The 9978-nt window shown below is 38.9% G+C and overlaps 1 long non-coding RNA gene across 1 annotated transcript in view; it reads left to right on the top strand.

Annotated features, from left to right (window-relative positions):
• The window catches only part of LOC117951414, a 21301-nt gene extending 13644 nt beyond the window's left edge, over window positions 1–7657 (top strand). The window contains exon 3 of the long non-coding RNA XR_004658179.1: window positions 7646–7657. This is a non-coding gene — a long non-coding RNA (uncharacterized LOC117951414). The remainder of the gene's footprint in view (window positions 1–7645) is intronic.
• Window positions 7658–9978: the final 2321 nt, after the last annotated feature.

Genomic DNA, 9978 nt, shown 5'->3' on the forward strand with positions numbered 1-9978 from the left:
TATAGTGTCTTGAGATAACTCTTGTTATGAATTGATACTATAAATAAAATTGAATTGAATTGAATTGAATACAGTATTTTACATAATGGAGATCTTTATTATTCTACAGAAGTCGTTCAAGGAAAGTCTCTAGGGACATTTTGTTGTTGATGTTTATTATGTTTTTTTCTGGCATGGACATTTTTCACTATTGCAATTCAAACCAACCAGGCAGAAAATGGGCCATAAAAACCTGAAAAAAGACACTAACGGACATTTTAATGGTACGAAGCAGTTACAACACACCGACTGCAAAACCAATCACAAATAAAACAATTCTGCGTGGGAGCTCTAATTAACTGATTAATGACAATCAATTAAAATCAATTAAGTTCTGATGATCGTACAGTGTAACCTCAGTCATCCAACCCAACTCAGAGCCGCTGATTAAAGCATCTTTGTAATGATTAAGACCAAATTACAGTTCATTATGCTTTATTACACACAATGAACGGAAAAACATATGTATTAGGAAGAAGTCCTTCCGCAACTAAGTCAGTACTGACAGTAGTGAATGGCAAACGGCAGACTTTGCCACTTAGAGCAAAATCCACGCTGCTTGAGCCACTTTAGCCACCAGACTGTGCACACTCCTGAAACTAATACATTGGTTTATCACCCTTTTGTGCATTCTTAGTTACATCAGATGGGACATCAGCCATATTGGCTTCACAGCATCCGTCAGCTAGAGGGGCACAGAGACAGCAATTCACAAGACAGCCACTGAATGAATGAATGCCACATCTTCCTCATCATGACCTCTAGCATGTTTTCAGATTCAATCCATTAGAGATTATGTTTGGTCCCATTTACCAATCCCCATTTCATCTGAAAGCAATACTGACCACTGACCACTTCAGCTGTAGATTGATTTGCAGGACGCCTGGGGAGACAGAAGAGACAAAAGAGTGATGACTCAATATCCATAATGTCCGAGGCCCGGTTTAATTTGCTTTCAATTTAATCTTCTTCTTCACTTCCGAGTCAATTGGTTTTAAAAAAAGAAAAAAAAATTCTAAACAGCTTTATGCTTGAGCAGGTTGTCACATCTAAGCCGATTTAGACGTAATTGTGAATATATTCTGTCAGAAGCAAATTAATTTTTGGGTCAAACCAAATAATTTGAATGAATAGATTGGGCATTTGACAGAAATGTTGTAAATGGTTGGTTTTGTTTTCTAAGTCTTTTTGGTGAAACTGAGTGGGTTTAAGAGGCCTATTCCATCATCAGCTTAGCATACAAACAGCTGATTGGGCATTAATTCACTGCAGGATTTTTTAAATATACTTTTAAATTGAAGTTACAGATTAAGAACTACCCGCCTTCTTCAGAGGTTAATTGAGCAACGCAATTAAAACAATTTGGTGAGGACTGCTGCTCATGCTAACCACTAACTTGTGCTTATTATGCTGTTTTCACACAATGTTGGAAAAATGGAAAATAATTGAAAACGTATAATCTTATTCTGAATTGGTAGAGTCCAGGCTTTATTCCAAGATAGTTAACCCCAGTATTAGCCAAACAGCACAAAGGAGAAATAGTTATAATAAGCTGTTTTAATTTTGTCACATTTCAGTGTTTTGTTAAAAAACAAAGCTACTTACAAAACCAGAAAAGATTCCCATTCAAAGGTATTTTTGGGTAGGGTTGTCTGTTTTGCAGATTGTCAGGCAATTTAGTAACTTGTGGTTTTTGGATGTATAGAGGCACCTTTTTTATTAGCTGAATTAATTGTATGTGAGTTCTCCTGGATTTTATTTAGAAAAAATGACGAATGTGGGATGTCCTCCGGAGAAAACACCTTGAAATGTCTCAACTCCATTTGATATGTCAATTTGATTGCAAGACAAAATGTGACGTAATTACACACAGGTTTTTAGTCACTTTAAAGCCGTTGGATGGAAACACACTGTCACCAGCTTTGTATACATTAGTTTTCTTACCAAACTTTAGATAATTTGATTGACAAGTGGATGGAAACATAGCCATTGTCCACATGTTCATGTTTAGCAAGTATAACTGTGTGTTCAGACATAACTCAAGGCATCACTGAAAGGTGAAATGATTGCATACAAAGTTAATGGAAAGACATGATTAGACACAAAATTGCCAGAGGCAAATTAAAAACAATAATAATAATTGCACTCATCCGTCATAAATGCGTCATAAATAGAGAGTAAAACAGAGAGAGAAACAAGGGCAATATCTTTTACTGTTAGAATCTGACCTGAACACACACACACACACACACACACACACACACACACACACACACACAAACACACACCTTCGCAGGTGGATTCAGGCAGCTTTGTCAGACAGATAGAGTTAGGAAAAACACTGTGCCAGATCGTGTTTTGGGCTTTTTCAAAGTTTTAGTCGATCTTTTCAACTTTGATGTTATCTAAATAATCTGGGTCCCATAAAACTAAACATAGTAAACAAAACAAGATTACATGTCATGATTTTAGTGACAGGTGTACATTTACAAGGACAAGTTCATGCGTTAGGTTGAAATAAGTACTGTTTGCTACATAACTTAAGTTACATATACAAATTAAATTATGTGCGTTCACAGAAGGCTTGTATTATGTGGATGCGGCAACAGTTATGTTGTCATTACTAAGAATTACTCAAGGGGGCTACAGACACTACGCACTGAAGCTTTAAAGGTCCACACAAAAACGTTGATCTGACATGCACCTGAGGATATCAGTCATAGAAGTCCATCCTCCAGGCATTATAGTCAAAGAGATAAAAAATAATCTCTAGGTTGTTCGCATTTCTTTAAACCAATCACAATCGTCTTGGTCAGATGGTGGTACATTTGCACGCTGCAAAAGTTAACGCTACATACACTATTAACTGAAGTAAACTGTTCACACAATACAGTAACATGTCTATCTATATAAATGTGCTGGATACATGGTCAAACTCTTACTAATACTATCATATTAACAGCGTATTTTTGAGCACACCAAATCCCCACCATTCAGACCCAAAAGTCCCAGTTAGATAGTAAATGCCATGAACATTCTTTGGAAACCTTAACAACCATTATGCCAAGTTTGAAAAAAAGAGATTACTTTTTCAATTTGTGTCATCAAGTAGTCAAGTCACATGTGCCCTGCCTCGCCATTTCCCTATGGATGAGATTGATCTGTACATTGCCTGAAGGACAGAGTGGATAGCAGATGAAGGCAGGGACTAGATAAATAACTCATCTCCATCACAGTGACCTGAAGGGTCAAACCACTGACCCCAAAAGTAAAAAGAAATAGGTATTCCCATTGCTCATGTGGATGGAAGTGGCCAGAATCAGTCTTGGCTTTGGGTCTACATAAGCTAGGTATGGTAGAGCAGACTGGCTCATCGCTACCCTTCCTTCAAACCTTTCAACTATTGATTTGAATGAAGCCTGGGGACAGAAGAGACAGTAATTGAAGACTTGCTAGACAAAGGTCTTATTTAAATCAATTGAACCTGGTGGGTCAAACCACAGAGCTAAAAGAAGCAGTGCAGTAGAAATTCCCATTAAGCCCTAACAATAGTTTATCTCTAAAAGTACCCAGACACATGCAAAGCCTTTTTTGTGCAAATCAAATGCCATTTTTATTTCAATTTTGTGTTAGTGTCCTATTATGATTATATCACATAATTCCTTTGATCAACTTGACCTTTTTTATTTTTCATAACATCTCATATGCATTGTCTTTTCTATTGACTATATAACAAAAGAAAATTAATTTGATAGTGTACATATTTTTGTTTTATCTCTTTTCTGTGTTGTAGCACACTAAAGCTCTCTACAAGACTTGAACAAAACACAGATGAATTAGAACAACTTTCATGCATTTCTGTCACATCTACTGCAGTCAGATTCACTGTGTTCACTCTAAAGGAATCACTGCACATGGGTCGGAACTTGTAATTACATTTTTAACACGTTAAAGAGGCTAAAAACATGTTTAAAACTTGCTCTGTTAAGGCCTGTTGGGTGCTAACTCTAGCAGGAGGATAACATGGTGTAGGCAGCACCGATTGGTTTCATTTTTCTCTCTACTGACAGCACTTAACATTTACAAACAGTAGCGCTACGTGTGGGAATCGACCAAAATTCTCCTTTAAGTTAACTTTTAAATGATTTTAATAGACACCTGAAAGTTAATTAGAGATGAGTATTTATGTGGACATGGTCATTTACTATCCGAGCAGTGCATTTTCCATATAACACTAAACGTTACCATCAAGATGGATTTTTTTGTAAGGTATATTTGTAGCTTTGCATGATCTTAGAGACACAACTGGACTTAATACTGATGCCACAAAGGTAATACTTGTTACAAATCATATCATCGCACAATGACAATTTGATCTCAGAGCTTGTTTGCCAAAAAACTCAGGGTATTCCTTTAATCAAATTAAGCCTAATGGCTGACATCCAAGGTTTCTAATGGACAGGCAGTTGGCATAATTTCAGTAATCTCTGACAGCTGAGCTTATTTTTATTCAGGCAAAGGAACATCTTGGAAAGGCTGAAAAAGCTTTCAATGTGGAAGAAAGCACTTCAAAAGTGTTTGGAAATGTAAACTAATTTAGTCTAATTTAGTTACAGAGACAGTTGGTATTGATCAGGATGACACTGGCTCACACCCAGGACAGCTAATGATTGTGTCTTTAGATGACAGTGGTATATTCTCGGAAATGTGACAGACTAAACTTTTTGGTCACATGGACCAGATGTTTGAAATTATGCCTTTATCTTTCTTATTACAGTTTTTCACGGCTTACACATGTTTTCAGAACTATGTCTCCTCTCTTTGAAACTCTACACACAATCCTCAAAACTGCCCACTTTAAATGCAAAATCTCCTGCAAAACTTAAGGAAATACATTAAAGTGCCCAATGTAATGAAAAAAACTCCTTTTCTGGCATTTGGGATGTTATTTTGTGGATCTGGTGTTTCCACACACATACCAACTTGAAAAAAACCTACCCATCCTGATTTGAGTGAGATGTCCTCTGCCTTCAGTCTCCAGGGGCCTCATGTATAACAGAATGTGCAGCTTTCACAGCAGAAGATGGCAAACGGCCAAAACTTGAAAAGTACATACGCACAGAAATATTCACATGTATAAAACTGGGCAAATGCCAGGTCCTGCGTACCTTTCCTTTATACATCTCAATCAATGTGAAATTGAGAGCACGTGAACGAGCCACCGACCATGCCTTGCCTCATCACCTAAATTAATATGGAAATGACAAAAAATGCATCCCTGGCATTATTCTTTGTCCAATCACAACAGGTTATTCCGCTGCAGATGGAGAAAAAAAACCTGTTGTGATGTTGGAGGTGATGATCAGCAAGGTGTAGGCGATAAAAAATTGCTCTGTTTGGAGGTTTTGCATCTTGGTTAAGCAATAAAAGAAAATGCCCAGAGTGGCAAATGGTGGGAGGGAAGTGAATGCACAGAACCATGGCAGAAATTACCATGGCAGGGATACTCAACTCAGAAGAGGAAGGTTAGTGAGGCCAGCGTCTCCACGGCAGTGAACAGTGTGCACGGATCCTCTGCGCCACACATGGATGAAATCATGAAATAGTAAATAAGACTACAGTTACCAAGATGTGTGCGGAATCAAGACATTCAAGATGGCCCTGTGTTTTGTGGACCGGGTACACCTTGTCCACTTACATAGCTTACAAATCATCCATGGGATCAATCAGGGTTTGTTCCTTGGGAGATGGATCCATGTGTCCCTCCTCCTGTACACCATGGATGTCAGAGCCTCCGCTACTACAGACTCACAGATCCTATCGCATTTTTCTGTGCCGATCTTATTGTTGCACAGTGAGTAAGATATTTAAATATATAAAATAAGAAAAGAGGGTTATGATGAGTGTACATGATGATGAATTGGAAGAGCAACTGTGGCTGTAGCTATGTGCTCTGAATTGGTTCAGCTGAAAATGAACACAGAGGACACAAGGGGACGGAATGAATGAACAGGAGAGAGATGGGATAGATGGAATCACAGCCGCAATATTAGTGAGTGATCATCAAAAGTGCCGGATGGCGACGTGAGGAGCTTCCCTGGGTTACCATTTACGTTAAGTGAATACTTCTATGTCCCTGTTCTGCAGGTAATCAATAAGTGACCCTTGTTTAGAAGAAGTCTCCCAGCTAATCCTGCCTCGACCAAAGTTGGAAAAGAGTTATTTAGCTGATGTGATCTTACCTAGCTACCTAGCAGCAATGTGTGGTACCACACAAATATGGTGTTTTTGGAAAATGAAACCATGTAAACCTATTCTTGCACAACTTCAAAATACAATTATGAACCTGAAAATGAGCATCGAGCAGGACTACAGCAGCAGCTCCCAGTGCAGGGCAGGATGGGTGGGCGTCGGGCCCAAATGGAAAGAACATGGCACAACAGCAAACCTGCAAAGAGACGGCTGCCTACCAAAACTCACGGACTGGGCAAGGAGGGCATTAATCAGAAAGGCAGCACAGAGACCTAAGTTAAACCTAGAGGAGCTGCAGAGATCCCCAACAGAGACTGGTGTATGTGTACATAGGACAACAATTAGCTGTACACTCCATCGAGTTGGGCTTTATGGCAGAGTGGCCAGAAGAAAGCCATTACTTTCAGCAAAAAACAATATGGCACATCATGATTTTGCAAAAAGACATATGGGAAACTCCTAAAACGTATGGACAAAGGTGCTCTGGTCTGATGAGACCAAAATTAAACTTTTTAGCCATCAAAGAAAACGTTATGTCTGGAGCATACCCCACACATCACGTCACCTAAAGAACACCATGTGATGTTTTTCAGGAGCCAGGATTGGGAAACTGGTCAGAGTTGTTACTCTGTGTGTGATGTGAGGCTAGGACGGACAATCACCTTCCAACAGGACAATGACTAACCACAGGACACTGCTAAACCAGTGGTTTAAGTGGTTTAAGGGGAAACATGTAAATGTGGAATGGCCTAGTCAAAGCCCAGACCTCAATCCAACAGAGAATCTTTGGTCAGACTTAAAGACAATCCAACTTGAAGGGGCTGATGTAGTTTTGCAAGGAGGAATGGGCAAAAATCCCAGTGGTAAGATGTGGCAAGCTCATAGAGACTTATCCAAAGTTATTTGGAGCTGTGATTGCTGCAAAAGGTGTCTCTACAAAGTACTTACTTTAGGGGGTTGAATAGTTGACTTTTTCTGTTATTTTGTCCTATTTGCTGTTTGCTTCACAATAAAAGAAAAACCTCTTTAATGTTGTGGGCGTGTTCTGTAAATTATATTATGCAAATCCTCAAACAGCCCATGTTAATTCCAGGTTGTGAGGAAACAAAACAAAAAAAAATGCCAAGGAGGTGAATACTTTTGAAAGGTAATGTATATTTTCCCCTGCCAAACATTGAGGGAAGTATCTTTCTAGCATGGCATATTCAACCTGGGAAAAATGCAGCCTCTATGTCCCCACATGCTTTCTCCATTGCCTGGAGAGCGACATGCGGGCTGTCAAGCTGCGATCTGTAAAGCTTGCGCTTTTAAACGGTACAAAAACGAGAGATCAACAGAAAAGCCGGCTGCAGAGGAACAAAGTCAGGGTTGTGAGTGAAGATCTTGATGCCGACTGAGAACAACAGGACAAGGCTGGGTGAGGCAAACAAGTATATGAAGTGTGGAAGAGCCGGCCTTACACAGGACAACACTGGTGAGACAGACAACCGAGCAAGGGGAGTCAGGAAACAGGAAAAACAGATCCTAACATAATTGCAGGCTGAAAAAAAATCAGAAAGAAACCATAAAAAACTAAAAAACTAACATTGTCCCTAATTACCACAAATCTAGCAAGCAATGGATCTAGATTTAGATCTAGGACCAGCATGGTGTGGATTGCATCCAGACAATTGACTATATGGGCGGTGTTGTATGGACCCAGTGTGGCATGGGGATGGAGGACACGGTTCTGAGTAATGGCAGCACACCGACTCATATTACCCCCAGGGGCATTGGTAATTTGTACTCTGTCCCATTACATTTATCCCCCGGGTCTTGGATTTGGTGAAGTTGAAGCCAACCTCATCCACATAAATAAATTCATGGCAAATTACGTGGGTGTCCATCTCCAATATGGTCTGTAACCGACAAAAGAATATACAGATCAGTAAAAATGGTATTGTCTGAAGTACTGGAAGTGGTGTTGCATACATACATCCATAGAGATAGGCATGGAGAACTTCGATAAGATCATCTCTCAATGCAAATCAAACCAGCTATTAGGCTAACTGAACTAAAACCATGCCAATCTCCAGGTATGGTGAAGGGTATGTGATGATATGGGGTTAGTTTAATTACAAAGGCCAAAGGAACTTTATCAGGATGCATAGTATCCTGGATCCATGAAATAACTGGCCTTTAAAAATAAAAATGTGCCTGCCTCTATGGGAATTTAACATAGGTGGGTGTATACTTATGCCCCCTGTATTTTAAGGAGGAACATTTATGTATTTACAATACATTATTAATTCACAAAGAAAATTGATGTCCTTAAAAGGCTGCAGTTTTTAATTAAGGCATTAAGATCAATTTCCAAACAATGTTTTTTTATTCCTCTTTTTAATCAACTTTAGCACGGGTGTGTAAACTTTCTCAAGCCACTGTTTATATCTATCTATGGATCGCGATTCCGCCTCAGTGATCTGAAGATGAATAGTAGACGAACCAGCAGAGGGGACAATCATACTTTCTTCAGTTGACTGCCGATGATTATGATGATGATATCCGTTCATGGCATGGCACAAACTCAAATATCTTGACAACTACAAGAAGGATTGTTATGGAACTAAGTACAGATATTCATGGACCCCATTCCTTGGTAATCTGTTCATTTCTCCTCTAGCACCATCAGGAGGTCGAAATTTGTGTATCAAATTTAAATACGTGTATAAAGTGAATTACCATGACATTTGCTGCAGATATGTAGGTTACCTGTAGGATAAATTTGAATTGTTCTGGTGATCCTCTTTTATCTCCAGTGTAACAGAAGGACAACATTTCCACTTATTCAGCAAGAAATCTCCATGTCTGGTATTAATTCTGTTGATCCCCTGACATTGTTGGCTCCGAGTGAAATGCCTGGAAACAAAAATTGATTTCCATTAAATCTGCTATACATTGTGTACAGACGTTCCTGGTCCCTAGAGAATAATTTGTAATATTATCAGGTATTTGGTTTAAGACAAAAACCCAGCAAAACATAAAGGCATGGAATGCCATTACGAATCAATGGCATCAATGAGATGAGCCTCAGCTGTACTTTGTTTAGTGTTAATTAACAGATATTAACATGGTGACATGTTAAAAAAACCACTTGACAACCCTAAAAGAATGAAAAAGTTATATAATTATGCTTTATATTGCCAAAAAAACTAAAGATGTTTTCACACATAAAGGCAATTCTCCTTCCTCGCCTTAAATGTTCAATTCACTTTAACTTACAAGCTGGCTACACTGCATGTGTGACGTATGCAGAGAAGACCATCTAACAATAAGCTACAACTATAATCAATGAAACTGGCGACACAGGGCACGAGAGCAGCGTAGTGGTGCGTATTCCCCGCAGAAATCCGGTCTACAATCATAAAAATAGTAGTTTTCTATTCATATATTTGATGCAAGGTGTGTGTGGCCGTTTTACACAGAAATGGATCATAAAGTGCCATTATTTCCAATAAATTAAACTACCGATTGCATGAACTGACTTAATGACCTGTATGAACTGTGAATTGGCAGTTTCATGTTGAAAGTTTCTGTTTTCATTTCTTGTTTCCCTCAACTGTGTCCTCTGACAACAGCTGAAAGTAAACGTGACGTTTTCACAGTGCTGTGCCAGCCCCAAAAAACTGAAGAAACAACAACAATCCC

Source organism: Etheostoma cragini, chromosome 10 (genome assembly GCF_013103735.1).
Source record: "Etheostoma cragini isolate CJK2018 chromosome 10, CSU_Ecrag_1.0, whole genome shotgun sequence".
In the NCBI taxonomy this organism is placed as follows: Eukaryota; Metazoa; Chordata; class Actinopteri; order Perciformes; family Percidae; genus Etheostoma; species Etheostoma cragini.